The 15,242-nt window shown below is 40.4% G+C and overlaps 1 protein-coding gene across 4 annotated transcripts in view; it reads left to right on the forward strand.

The window, feature by feature from the left end:
• LOC128685363 (uncharacterized) overlaps positions 1–15,242 on the forward strand; it is a 109,322-nt gene that overhangs the window by 90,021 nt on the left and 4,059 nt on the right. The window lies entirely within an intron of this gene.

A 15,242-nucleotide genomic window follows, 5' to 3' on the forward strand; every position in this document is an offset into this window, starting at 1 on the left:
CATCAAAATTCGTGAGAGCATAATTTCGTCAATTTTCCACCAAATTTCGTACTTTTTGTTTTATTACCTTCACAAAAAGATTCTCTACGATTTCATAAGAAAAAATAACAAATTTTTTTTTTTTAAATTCTTGGACACTGGTGCGTGACTCCAGATTTGGGCCTTGGACCCTGAAAGGGTTAATATTACGGATTGCAAAAAGGATTTAGGAGTTCTGGTTAGCAGTAATCTGAAACCAAGACAACAGTGCATAAGTGTTCACAATAAAGCTAACAGAATCTTTGGCTTCATATCAAGAAATATGAATAATAGAAGTCCTCAGGTTGTTCTTCAACTCTATATACCTTTGGTTAGGCCTCATTTAGATTATGCTGTGCAGTTTTGGTCACCATATCACAGAATGAATATAAATGCACTGGAAAACGTACAAAGGAGAATGACAAAGTTGATCCCATGTATCAGGAATCTTCTCTATGAGGATAGAGTGAGGGCCCTGAATCTGCACCCTCTAGAAAGGCATAGAATTAGGCGGATATGATTGAGGTGTATAAATGGAAAACAGGAATTAATAAAGAGGATGTAAATAGTGTGCTAAAAATATCTAACATAGACAGGACTCGCAGTATTGGTTTTAAATTGGAAAAATTCAGATTCTGGAAGGATATAGGAAAGCACTGGTTTGGTAATAGAGTTGTGGATGAGTAGAACAAACTCCTGAGTACCATCGTAGAAGCTAAGACGTTGTGTAGTTTTAAAAATAGGTTGGATAAATACATGAGTGGGTGTGGGTGGGTGTGAGTTGAACCTGACTAGCTTGTGCTACTAGGTCAGATACCGTGCTCCTCCCTTTAGTGACGTGACTGACCTGACTAGGTTAAGGCATTGGCTTAAGCCGGTGGAAGAATTGGACCTGCCTCACGTAGGCCAGTAGGCCTGTTGCAGTGTTCCTTCTTTCTTGTATTCTTATATTCTTACATGTTTGTGTGGAAGAGTGAAAAGAAATAAATCAGTACTCCCTGTGTGCCCATTTATCAAGTGTCACTGGGCTGTCAACAGTATAGGGACACTTTTCATAACACTTTGCTTCAAGGTATACTCCAGCGTGTCTAAAACATTGCTGGGACCTATAAATACTTTTTATATATTTCTAGACAATAGTAAATGACCCAGTCAGGTGAAAATGTTCACCTGTCAATGTGATTGTGATTATTTGAGTGCTATTTCGGTACCTAATATTAGTGTCAGAACAAAGATTGGCTATGAAATCACAAAAACTATTATAAATTATAATTATCAGAACATAAAAAATATACAAATTAAAATAAAAACGAGAAAAAAAAGGTATATCGGCAACACCTCTTCAAGCGGTAGGAGTCAATGTTGCTGTCAGGTGAGCATCCAGCGCCAACTTCACAACTTCCCGGGCTTATATCTCGGTAAGTACCGACCCTAATTTTTTTTTATCCTATAACGTAGAAAAATACACTTCTTTTTTTTTTTCCAAAAATATTCGGAGGGCTATGTGAGTGAATGTAGATCTACATTTGAACAGTTTAAGGGTTAAAAATCATCTGAAAATACACCACAAATTCATTATTTTAAACCAAATTCAGGCAGTTTTTTTCTCACCATGCACTGCATAGGGCAGGTTTTTTGTATATGGTGCACACTGCATAGACCCATTCTCTCTGTCTAGGTCCAAATTTACTGCTCACTGGTTATCTGAGTTAGCTGAGCGCATCACGTAGTTCTACAGCACAGTCCCTGTGAAACATATTAAATGAGATGTCTCTATGTTCACTATACAATGAAGTTAAAGTGAGTGGGGATATTTGCAGTTTTGAACTGTAGTATGCCTCTGGCAAGACAGTGTTGGAGTGAGTGATGGTGCAAGTGTTTCTTCTTCAGGTCACCGTACCTCACTTGGAGACAGCCGGTGTGTTTAAAAAAAGTACTAATACAGTGGAACCTCTACTTGCAAGCGTGTCCACGTGCGAGTTTTTCCAAATACGAGCAGTCGATGGGTCGATTTTTTGCTTCCACACGCGAGCAAAATTTACACAAGCGAGCAGACCTCAAGGCAGGTTCCTTGACACTGGTGAGGGGCTCTTGCTCTTGATCTCGGGAATTGTATCTAATTTGTTTGTCGGACTATCTTATTGAAACTTGGGCAATGTATGATGGAAAGATGCTTCTTAACGTACACCAAAAATGAAAGAAATCTAAGCATAAATAATGGAGTTCACTTCTCAGCAATTAGCCATCCTTTTGCAGTAATTTTGAATGGTTTTTATAGTTGTATTCTCGTTTTTTTGGTCTCATTTGAAAGAATGGAAGATATATTACAGAAATAGATATGATTTTAATTGCTTTCATGATGAAAAGTACCTTGAAATAGAGCTCAACCTAGGAGAAATGGTCCATTGCTTGGCTGTTTCAGAGTAAACAAATGACATCACTGTCCATTCCAACATGCAGTTGTGAATGGGTTGACATTATTTATACAACTGCAATAAGGACTAACAGTAAATCTTATATTTTTGTGTGAATAAAAATTACAAATTACAGTGGACCCCCGCATAACGATTACCTCCGAATGCGACCAATTATGTAAGTGTATTTATGTAAGTGCGTTTGTACGTGTATGTTTGGGGGTCTGAAATGGACTAATCTACTTCACAATATTTCTTATGGGAACAAATTCGGTCAGCACTGGCACCTGAACATACTTCTGGAGTGAAAAAATATCGTTAACAGGGGGTCCACTGTATTTATATAATAATAATAATAATTTGTATAATAATAATAGTATAATACAATAAGTAGTAGGTTGGTAGTAGGTAGTAGGTAGTAGGTTGGTAGACAGCAACCACCCAGGGAAGTACTACCGTCCTGCCAGATGACTGTGAAACAAAGACCTGTAACTGTTTTGCATGATGGTAGGATTGCTGGTTTCTTTTTCTGTCTCATAAACACGCTAGATAACAGGGATATCTTGCTACTCCTACTTACACTTTGGTCACACTTCACAGACACGCACATGCATATATATATACATACATCTAGGTTTTTCTCCTTTTTCTAAATAGCTCTTGTTCTTCTTTATTTCTTCTATTGTCCATGGGGAAGTGGAAAAGAATCTTTCCTCCGTAAGCCATGCGTGTCGTATGAGGCGACTAAAATGCCGGGAGCAATGGGCTAGTATCCCCTTCTCCTGTAGACATTTACTAAAAAAGAGAAGAAGAAAAACTTTATAAAACTGGGATGCTTAAATGTGCGTGGATGTAGTGCGGATGACAAGAAACAGATGATTGCTGATGTTATGAATGAAAAGAAGTTGGATGTCCTGGCCCTAAGCGAAACAAAGCTGAAGGGGGTAGGAGAGTTTCAGTGGGGGGAAATAAATGGGATTAAATCTGGAGTATCTGAGAGAGTTAGAGCAAAGGAAGGGGTAGCAGTAATGTTAAATGATCAGTTATGGAAGGAGAAAAGAGAATATGAATGTGTAAATTCAAGAATTATGTGGATTAAAGTAAAGGTTGGATGCGAGAAGTGGGTCATAATAAGCGTGTATGCACCTGGAGAAGAGAGGAATGCAGAGGAGAGAGAGAGATTTTGGGAGATGTTAAGTGAATGTATAGGAGCCTTTGAACCAAGTGAGAGAGTAATTGTGGTAGGGGACCTGAATGCTAAAGTAGGAGAAACTTTTAGAGAGGGTGTGGTAGGTAAGTTTGGGATGCCAGGTGTAAATGATAATGGGAGCCCTTTGATTGAACTTTGTATAGAAAGGGGTTTAGTTATAGGTAATACATATTTTAAGAAAAAGAGGATAAATAAGTATACAAGATATGATGTAGGGCGAAATGACAGTAGTTTGTTGGATTATGTATTGGTAGATAAAAGACTGTTGAGTAGACTTCAGGATGTACATGTTTATAGAGGGGCCACAGATATATCAGATCACTTTCTAGTTGTAGCTACACTGAGAGTAAAAGGTAGATGGGATACAAGGAGAATAGAAGCATCAGGGAAGAGAGAGGTGAAGGTTTATAAACTAAAAGAGGAGGCAGTTAGGGTAAGATATAAACAGCTATTGGAGGATAGATGGGCTAATGAGAGCATAGGCAATGGGGTCGAAGAGGTATGGGGTAAGTTTAAAAATGTAGTGTTAGAGTGTTCAGCAGAAGTTTGTGGTTACAGGAAAGTGGGTGCAGGAGGGAAGAGGAGCGATTGGTGGAATGATGATGTAAAGAGAGTAGTAAGGGAGAAAAAGTTAGCATATGAGAAGTTTTACAAAGTAGAAGTGATGCAAGGAGGGAAGAGTATATGGAGAAAAAGAGAGAGGTTAAGAGAGTGGTGAAGCAATGTAAAAAGAGAGCAAATGAGAGAGTGGGTGAGATGTTATGAACAAATTTTGTTGAAAATAAGAAAAAGTTTTGGAGTGAGATTAACAAGTTAAGGAAGCCTAGAGAACAAATGGATTTGTCAGTTAAAAATAGGAGAGGAGAGTTATTAAATGGAGAGTTAGAGGTATTGGGAAGATGGAGGGAATATTTTGAGGAATTGTTAAATGTTGATGAAGATAGGGAAGCTGTGATTTCGTGTATAGGGCAAGGAGGAATAACATCTTGTAGGAGTGAGGAAGAGCCAGTTGTGAGTGTGGGGGAAGTTCGTGAGGCAGTAGGTAAAATGAAAGGGGGTAAGGCAGCCGGGATTGATGGGATAAAGATAGAAATGTTAAAAGCAGGTGGGGATATAGTTTTGGAGTGGTTGGTGCAATTATTTAATAAATGTATGGAAGAGGGTAAGGTACCTAGGGATTGGCAGAGAGCATGCATAGTTCCTTTGTATAAAGGCAAAGGGGATAAAAGAGAGTGCAAAAATTATAGGGGGATAAGTCTGTTGAGTATACCTGGTAAAGTGTATGGTAGAGTTATAATTGAAAGAATTAAGAGTAAGACGGAGAATAGGATAGCAGATGAACAAGGAGGCTTTAGGAAAGGTAGGGGGTGTGTGGACCAGGTGTTTACAGTGAAACATATAAGTGAACAGTATTTAGATAAGGCTAAAGAGGTCTTTGTGGCATTTATGGATTTGGAAAAGGCGTATGACAGGGTGGATAGGGGGGCAATGTGGCAGATGTTGCAAGTGTATGGTGTAGGAGGTAGGTTACTGAAAGCAGTGAAGAGTTTTTACGAGGATAGTGAGGCTCAAGTTAGAGTATGTAGGAAAGAGGGAAATTTTTTCCCAGTAAAAGTAGGCCTTAGACAAGGATGTGTGATGTCACCGTGGTTGTTTAATATATTTATAGATGGGGTTGTAAGAGAAGTAAATGCGAGGGTCTTGGCAAGAGGCGTGGAGTTAAAAGATAAAGAATCACACACAAAGTGGGAGTTGTCACAGCTGCTCTTTGCTGATGACACTGTGCTCTTGGGAGATTCTGAAGAGAAGTTGCAGAGATTGGTGGATGAATTTGGTAGGGTGTGCAAAAGAAGAAAATTAAAGGTGAATATAGGAAAGAGTAAGGTTATGAGGATAACAAAAAGATTAGGTGATGAAAGATTGGATATCAGATTGGAGGGAGAGAGTATGGAGGAGGTGAACGTATTCAGATATTTGGGAGTGGACGTGTCAGCGGATGGGTCTATGAAAGATGAGGTGAATCATAGAATTGATGAGGGAAAAAGGGTGAGTGGTGCACTTAGGAGTCTGTGGAGACATAGAACTTTGTCCTTGGAGGCAAAGAGGGGAATGTATGAGAGTATAGTTTTACCAACGCTCTTATATGGATGTGAAGCGTGGGTGATGAATGTTGCAGCGAGGAGAAGGCTGGAGGCAGTGGAGATGTCATGTCTGAGGGCAATGTGTGGTGTGAATATAATGCAGAGAATTCGTAGTTTGGAAGTTAGGAGGAGGTGCGGGATTACCAAAACTGTTGTCCACAGGGCTGAGGAAGGGTTGTTGAGGTGGTTCGGACATGTAGAGAGAATGGAGCGAAACAGAATGACTTCAAGAGTGTATCAGTCTGTAGTGGAAGGAAGGCGGGGTAGGGGTCGGCCTAGGAAAGGTTGGAGGGAGGGGTAAAGGAGGTTTTGTGTGCGAGGGGCTTGGACTTCCAGCAGGCATGCATGAGCGTGTTTGATAGGAGTGAATGGAGACAAATGGTTTTTAATACTTGACGTGCTGTTGAAGTGTGAGCAAAGTAACATTTATGAAGGGATTCAGGGAAACCGGCAGGCCGGACTTGAGTCCTGGAGATGGGAAGTACAGTGCCTGCACTCTGAAGGAGGGGTGTTAATGTTGCAGTTTAAAAACTGTAGTGTAAAGCACCCTTCTGGCAAGACAGTGATGGAGTGAATGATGGTGAAAGTTTTTCCTTTTCGGGCCACCCTGCCTTTGTGGGAATCGGCCAGTGTGATAATAATAATAATAATAATAATAATAATACAATAATAATAATAATATATGTATATTAATAATACATATATAATAATGTACTACATATAATAATTATAATAATAGACGGCTTCAAAAGGCTTTCACTAGATGGCAGTGTTTACCACAACAAAGAGGGAGTGGTTGTGGCCACCTCCACCTGTTACATAATGACATATTTATTCATTCTAGAGTATATATCATGTTTCTATGTTATTTATATTGTTTGTTATGTCATATTAGATGAACTGTGATATATAAATAAGCCGTATAGATGATATTAGTGAAATTATTCATAAAGTATTTTGCCCGGTCTCCAGACAAACTCTCGTCCACCACCGACACCACCCATACCACTACATGAATGACATACAGTGGTCCCCCGCTTTTCATAGTTCCCGTTAAAAATTGACCACTGTCTGGAAAATCTTTCAGCTCCTGCACCCAACATCTTGCTCCTGGGGGATTTCAACTTAAGGCACCTAAAATGGAGGAATATAGCAAATAATATTGTTGCAGTAATAACACCAGGAGGCAGCTCTGATGAAAACTCACACTCACACAAGCTTTTAAATCTCTGCACAAAATTCAATTTAAACCAGCAAATAATAGAGCCTACTAGACTGGAGAATACACTAGACCTCATCTTCACTAACAATGATGATCTGATAAGAAATGTCACCATATCAAAAACAATATACTCAGATCACAACATAATTGAGGTTCAGACATGTATGCGTGGAGCCCCAGACCGACATAATGAGACTAGTCACGAGGGAGCATTCACCAAATTCAACTTCAATAACAAAAACATAAAGTGGGACCAAGTAAACCAAGTCCTAACCGATATAAGCTGGGAAGATATACTAAGCAACACAGACCCCAACTTATGCCTAGAACAGATTAACTTGGTGGCACTCGATGTATGCACAAGGCTTATTCCTCTAAGAAAAAGGAGGGGTAGATGTAAAATAGAAAGAGACAGGCGCTCCCTTTACAGGCGACGGAAAAGAATAACAGAGCGGCTAAAAGAGGTCAATATATCTGAAATGCGTAGGGAGACACTGGTCAGAGAAATAGCAAGCATCGAACTTAAGCTAAAGGAATCTTATAGGAGTCAGGAATCGCTGGAAGAACTAAAAGCCATAAATGAAATCGAAAGAAACCCAAAGTATTTCTTCTCCTATGCCAAATCAAAGTCGAGAACAACGTCCAGTATTGGGCCCCTACTTAAACAAGATGGGTCCTACACAGATGACAGCAAGGAAATGAGTGAGCTACTCAAGTCCCAATATGACTCAGTTTTTAGCAAGCCGCTAACCAGATTGAGAGTCGAAGATCAAAATGAATTTTTTATGAGAGAGCCACAAAATTTGGTTAACACAAGCCTATCCGATGTTATCCTGACGCCAGATGACTTCGAACAGGCGATAAATGACATGCCCATGCACTCTGCCCCAGGGCCAGACTCATGGAACTCCGTGTTCATCAAGAACTGCAAGAAGCCCCTATCACGAGCCTTTTCCATCCATGGAGAGGGAGCATGGACACGGGGGTCGTCCCACAGTTACTAAAAACAACAGACATAGCCGCGCTCCACAAAGGGGGCAGTAAAGCAACAGCAAAGAACTACAGACCGATAGCACTAACATCCCATATCATAAAAATCTTTGAAAGGGTCCTAAGAAGCAAGATCACCACCCATCTAGAAACCCATCACTTACACAACCCAGGGCAACATGGGTTTAGAACAGGTCGCTCCTGTCTGTCTCAACTATTGGATCACTACGGCAAGATCCTAAATGCACTAGAAGACAAAAAGAATGCAGATGTAATATATACAGACTTTGCAAAAGCCTTCGACAAGTGTGACCATGGCGTAATAGCGCACAAAATGCGTGCTAAAGGAATAACAGGAAAAGTCAGTCGATGGATCTATAATTTCCTCACTAACAGAACACAGAGAGTAGTCGTCAACAGAGTAAAGTCCGAGGCAGCTACGGTGAAAAGCTCTGTTCCACAAGGCACAGTACTCGCTCCCATCTTGTTCCTCATCCTCATATCCGACATAGACAAGGATGTCAGCCACAGCACCGTGTCTTCCTTTGCAGATGACACCCGAATCTGCATGACAGTGTCTTCCATTGCAGACACTGCAAGGCTCCAGGCGGACATCAACCAAATCTTTCAGTGGGCTGTAGAAAACAATATGAAGTTCAACGATGAGAAATTTCAATTACTCAGATATGGTAAACATGAGGAAATTAACTCTTCATCAGAGTACAAAACAAATTCTGGCCACAAAATAGAGCGAAACACCAACGTCAAAGACCTGGGAGTGATCATGTCGGAGGATCTCACCTTCAAGGACCATAACATTGTATCAATCGCATCTGCTAGAAAAATGACAGGATGGATAATGAGAACCTTCAAAACTAGGGAGGCCAAGCCCATGATGACACTCTTCAGGTCACTTGTTCTATCTAGGCTGGAATATTGCTGCACACTAACAGCACCTTTCAAGGCAGGTGAAATTGCTGACCTAGAAAATGTACAGAGAACCTTCATGGCGCGCATAACGGAGATAAAACACCTCAATTACTGGGAGCGCTTGAGGTTCCTAAACTTGTATTTCCTGGAATGCAGGCGAGAGAGATACATGATTATATACACCTGGAAAATCCTAGAGGGACTAGTACCGAACTTGCACACGAAAATCACTCACTACGAAAGCAAAAGACTTGGCAGACGATGCAACATCCCCCCAATGAAAAGCAGGGGTGTCACTAGCACGTTAAGAGACCATACAATAAGTGTCAGGGGCCCGAGACTGTTCAACTGCCTCCCAGCATACATAAGGGGGGTTACCAACAGACCCCTGGCAGTCTTCAAGCTGGCACTGGACAAGCACCTAAAGTCGGTTCCTGACCAACCGGGCTGTGGCTCGTACGTTGGTTTGCGTGCAGCCAGCAGGAACAGCCTGGTTGATCAGGTTCTGATCCACCAGGAGGCCTGGTCACAGACCGGGCCGCGGGGGCGTTGACCCCCGGAACTCTCTCCAGGTAAACTCCAGGTATTTTCACATAAACATGGACTCGCTTTTCATAGGTTGACTTGCGAGTCGTAGTTCGTCCGGGACGCGTACCCACGGAGTGAGCCAGGGCGGCAGCCAGTCTGGCATTGTTTACCAGTGAGCGAAGGTCCCCTCACGTGCTCCAGCGAAATATTTCATAATATTCCATTTATTTTAGTGCTTGCAAGTACAGTGGACCCCCGCATAACGATCAGCTCCCAACTCAACCAATTATGTAAGTGTATTTTTGTAAGTGCTTTTGTGGGTGTATTTTTGGGGGTCTGAAACGGACTAATCTAATTCACAATATCTCTTATGGGAACAAATTCGGTCTATAACGGCACACAAACAGACTTCTGGATTGAAATAATATCGTTATCTGGGGGTCCACTGTACTAAGAAAGCTCCTTGTGCCAAGCCTGTGGTATAGAAGGTGAGAAATATGATTGAATTTAAGAAAACCATCATTGAACAATATGAAAGTGGTACAAGTGTGGCCGAACTGTCCAGGATGTATAAGAAACCCTACACAACCTTATGTTCCATAGTGACCAAGAAAAAGGAAATAAAGGATGCTGTTGTTGCAAAGGGAGTAACTATGCTGACAAAAATGAGATCACCAGTACTGGAAGAGGTTGAGAAGTTATTATTGGTGTGGATAAATGAGAAACAATTAGCAGGAGATACTCTTATGACTTTGATTATTTGTGAAAAGGCTAGGCAGTTGCATGAAGATTTGGTAAAGAAATTGCCTGCAAATAGTGGTGAAGTGAGTGAATTTAAGGCCAGCAAAGGCTGGTTTGAGAGATTTAAGAACCGTACTGGCATACACAGTGTGGTAAGGCATGGTGAGGCTGCCAGTTCGGACCACAAGGCAGCTGAAAAATATGTGCATGAATTCCAGGAGTACATAGAGGCTGAAGGACTGAAACCTGAACAAGTGTTCAATTGTGACGAAACAGGCCTCTTTTGGAAGAAAATGCCAAAGAGGACCTTTATTACACAAGAGGAAAAGGCAATGCCAGGACATAAGCCTATGAAAGACAGGCTGACGCTAATGTTCTGTGCTAATGCTAGTGGAGATTTCAAAGTGAAGCCATTACTAGTGTACCATTCTGAAAATCCCAGAGTGTTCAGGAAAAACAATGTTATGAAGAATAAATTGTGTGTGTTTTGGAAATCTAATAGTAAGGCATGGGTCACGAGGGAAATTTTCGTCGAGTGGTTCAATGAAGTGTTTGGTCCTAGTGTGAAGGAGTATCTCCTGGAAAAGAAATTGGATCTCAAGTGCCTGCTAGTAATGGACAATGCACCTGCTCATCCTCCAAACTTGGATGACCTAATTTTCGAGGAGTTTGGGTTCATCACAGTAAAGTTCTTGCCCCCGAATACCACTCCTCTCCAACCCATGGACCAGCAGGTTATTGCAAACTTTAAAAAACTCTACATAAAAGCAATGTTTCACAGGTGCTTGACTGTGACCACAGACACTCACTTGACCCTAAGGGAATTTTGGAGAGAACACTTCAGCATCCTCCACTGCATAACCCTTATAGATATGGCTTGGGAGGGAGTGACTACCAGGACTTTGAACTCTGCCTGGAGAAAATTGTGGCCAGATTGTGTCGACAAGAGGGATTTTGAAGGATTTGGGACTGACCCTAATGAGCCTATGTCTGTTGTAAAATCAATTGTGGCACTGGGGAGTTCCATGGGGTTGGATGTGAGTTTGGAGGATGTGGAAGAATTGGTGGAAGACCACAATGAAGAGCTCACCACTGAGGAGCTGCAAGAGCTTCAGCAGGAAGAGCAACACATTGCAGCTCAGAATCTTGCTGCAGAGGAGGAAGAAGAGAGATGGAAGAAGGTGCCTTCTTCAGAAATTAAAGAGATTTTTACTATGTGGGGTAAGATGGAAAGCTTTATGGAGAAACATCACCCTAACAAGGTTGTTGCAAGCCAGGTTGGCAACATGTACAGTGACAAAGTCTTGGGCCATTTTAGGGAAGTGTTAAAGAGACGCCAGAAACAGAGCTCTCTCCACAGTTATTTTGTGAGACAGGACTCCAGTGACTCTCAAGGTGGTCCTAGTGGCATTAAGAAACAGAGAAGAGAAGCAACCCCAGAAAAGCAAATGGTACCTGAGGTGTTGATGGAAGGGGATTCCCCTTCCAAACTATAAACAATCCTCTCTCTCTCCTCCTCCAGTCTTCCATACACAAAGAAGAATCTCCAATAAAGGCAAGTGTTATGCTGTTAATGTTTCATTCATCATTTCCCATTGTATTGTTTATGTACTACATGTATATTTCATGTTAAATTTTTTTTGTTTTAATACTTCTGGGTGTCAGGAACGGATTAATTGTATTTACATTATTTCTTATGGGGAAAATTGATTCGTAAATCGTAAATTTCGTTTATAGTAATGGCTCCAGGAACGGATTAATTACGAACAATGAGGGACCACTGTACATCATTACCTATTTGAGTAGTGGTAGTGGAGGCAGCAGCACAGCGGCCATTGTTCCTGCTCCTGACTACATACCTTCCCATGCTTTTGTAAGGCAAACTCCTTTAGATCACTACGTAGTTTCATAAGGAAAACAATAATAATAATAATAATACATAATAAATAATAATACAGCATATACCTTGGAGAAGAGATGCTGGTAAAGGTTGATGAGGGAGAAGAGATGCTGGGCACAGAGGCGTATGCTGTCAGGAGTTCATTTCATTTTGTCATTTCTGTATCACTTAATCGCTTAATTGCTGCACGCTTAATGGTACACTCTTAATGCTACACTCTTAATGCTTCACTCTTAATGCTACACTCTTAATGCTACTCTTAATGTACAAACTCTTGTATAATTATTATATTATACATGTTATTACAGTGGACCCCTGACATTCGATATTAATCCATTCCTGAGAGCCACTGAATGTCGAAAATATCGAAAGTCGAATTAATTTTCCCCCTAAGAAATACATATAATGGAAATCAAATTAATCCGTGCAAGACACCCAAAAGTATGAAAAAAAAATTTTACCACATGAAATATTAATGCAATAGAATAATTACAATAATAATAGATTAATAACAATAGAATAATTGACACTTACCTTTAACGAAGATATGGTGATGATTGATGGGATGGGAGGAGGGGAGAGTGTGGATGGTGTTAGTGTTTAGAAGGGGAATCCCCTTCCATTAGGACTTGAACTGGCAGCCTCACCATGCCTTACCACACTGTGTATCCCACTACGATTCTTAAATCTTTCAAACCAACCTTTGTTGGCCTTAAATTCACTCACATCACCACTAGTTGCAGGCAATTTCTTTACCAAATCATCATGCACTCCGACACACGCACTCCATTTTCGTACTTTGCAATTATCTCTTTCTTCATTTCAATAGTCATTAGCACCTTTTTTCTTGAAGGGTTGGCACTAGAAGCTTTCTTGGGGCCCATCCTTACTTATTTTGTAGAAACAAGCACCAAAAACAGTGATAATATGGATAATATAGAATGTACCGAATGTATCCTTAGATGCGCGCACACTGGCTGGCTTGTAAACACTGGCACACACGGTGCAGTTCAGGCCACACATGGACACGTCTTGTACGAATCGTATCGAATGTCGGGTTTTTCATCGAATGTCGAGGCCAAATTTTTGCGTTAAAATGCATCAAATGTCGGATTTATCGAATGTTGGGGGTCCACTGTATTATTATTATAATAATTATTATAATACTCTTGCTTACCATTTGGAATTTTTATTCACACACAAAAAAATAGAAGATTTACTGTTATGCAAACTACTGCATTGTTGTAATAATTGTATAAATAATGTCAATCTATTTTTGACTGCGTATTTGGAATGGCCACTCGGACAGGTATTGTTTACTCTTGAACATCGGCAAAAATCAAACATTTCTGCTACATTGAGCTCAATTTCAAGGTACTTTTCATCATGAAATCAATCAAAATTGTATCTAATTCTGTAGTACAGTATATCTTCCATTCTATCAAATGAGACCAAAAAAATGAGAATACAAATGTAAAAACCACACGAAAATACACGTATACCGCTAAGGCGTGGCTAATGGCTGAGAAGTGAACTCTGTTTTTTATGATCCAATTTCTTTCAATTTTGGTGTACGTTATGAAGCATCTTTCCATCATACATTGCCCAAGTTTCAAAGATAGTCCAACAAACAAATGAGATCCAGTTCCCTAGATCAAGAGCAAGAACTCCTCACCAGCCTCAAGGAACCTCCCTTGAGGCCCACTCATATCTGGAAATTTCGCTCGTGTCTGGAAGCAAAAAATCGACTGAGCGACTGCTCATGTCTGGAAAAACTCACACGTGGGTGCACTCGTAAGTAGAGGTTCCACTGTATATTAATAATTCTTTCTTTCAACACACTGGCCATATCCCACCAAGGCAGGGTGGCCCAAAAAGAAAAACTAAAGTTTCTCTTTTAAATTTAGTAATTTATATGGGAGAAGGGGTTACTAGCCCCTTGCTCCCGGCATTTTAGTCGCCTCTTGCAACACGCATGGCTTACGGAGGAAGAATTCTGTTCCACTTCCCCATGGGGTATATTAAAAATGTACTAATACGTAAAAAATGTATAAAATTATACAGCACAGGAAAACTGTAAAAATGAATACTGAATGAAAATTTTAACTGAAATACTGTACAGTAAATGAAAATTTAACTGCCCCTTACCTGTCAGAGAGCTAATGGCATACTGGAAGCAGGAGGTGGAGGAGAGGATGGGGGATGTTACTTCCTAGAAGGAGAGTCAGCTATTAATATGTCAGGCAACTGTCCTTCTGGTATTGTTTCTTTCTTGTCTCTTTTCACCACTAACACCTTGTTTTGGCTCACTGGTTCTTTGTCTCTAAAAACCTGTCCAGTGAGGTTTGTTTCAGGCCCCATTTTAACACTCGCCTCAATTGAAACATTACGCTGTCATTGTACATGTTAGAGAGACTAATGGGCACTGCTTTGTCTGGATGGTATTTTTCAGCAAACTCCTGCACTTCAGGCCATTTAACGCACATTTCCTTGACAGGTGCTCTATCAACCACGCAGAGTCAATCTTCATACTTTCTAATAACTTCTTTTTTATACTCAACAGTGCTTTTTACAACTTTTCACTTTTATCAAATCAAATCAAATCAACTTTATTCTCTATAAAGATTACAATGTGGGGTTTACATATTATAGGATATCCTTCTTTGGACCTGTGATGGCTTATCTCACAATAAAATAAAATTGCACCAAAACTGCAAAATAATAAAAAAAAATCACAAGATGCACAAAAAAGCTCAAGAGATCTTTACAGCATGCAAGTTAGTGGCTATACTGACTCATACCCATGCTCTCAACCCAGTGCCCAGCATGCATTCCCTGAGCATGTGACCTGAGCTGCTTTGTCCTATTCTGTACACGCAAAAACTTGTCCGTTGACAACCAAGAGAATGTGCAAAAACCAGGACATTTTTTTCTCAAACACTTCATTCAAAAACTGATTTATTTGACAAGTAATGCAATTGACAACCAAGGTTCGACTGTATTTTAAAACAAACACAGGGTCAGAGGTTTGCTTTTCGTATCATTTGCCACATGAGGCAGGATTTTTTATTACACTGTACATACTCACTACATAGACCCACTCTCATATCTAGGTCAAAATTTACTGCTAACAGTTTATCTGGGTGAT

This window comes from Cherax quadricarinatus, chromosome 8 (assembly GCF_038502225.1).
Source record: "Cherax quadricarinatus isolate ZL_2023a chromosome 8, ASM3850222v1, whole genome shotgun sequence".
Lineage (NCBI taxonomy): Eukaryota > Metazoa > Arthropoda > Malacostraca > Decapoda > Parastacidae > Cherax > Cherax quadricarinatus.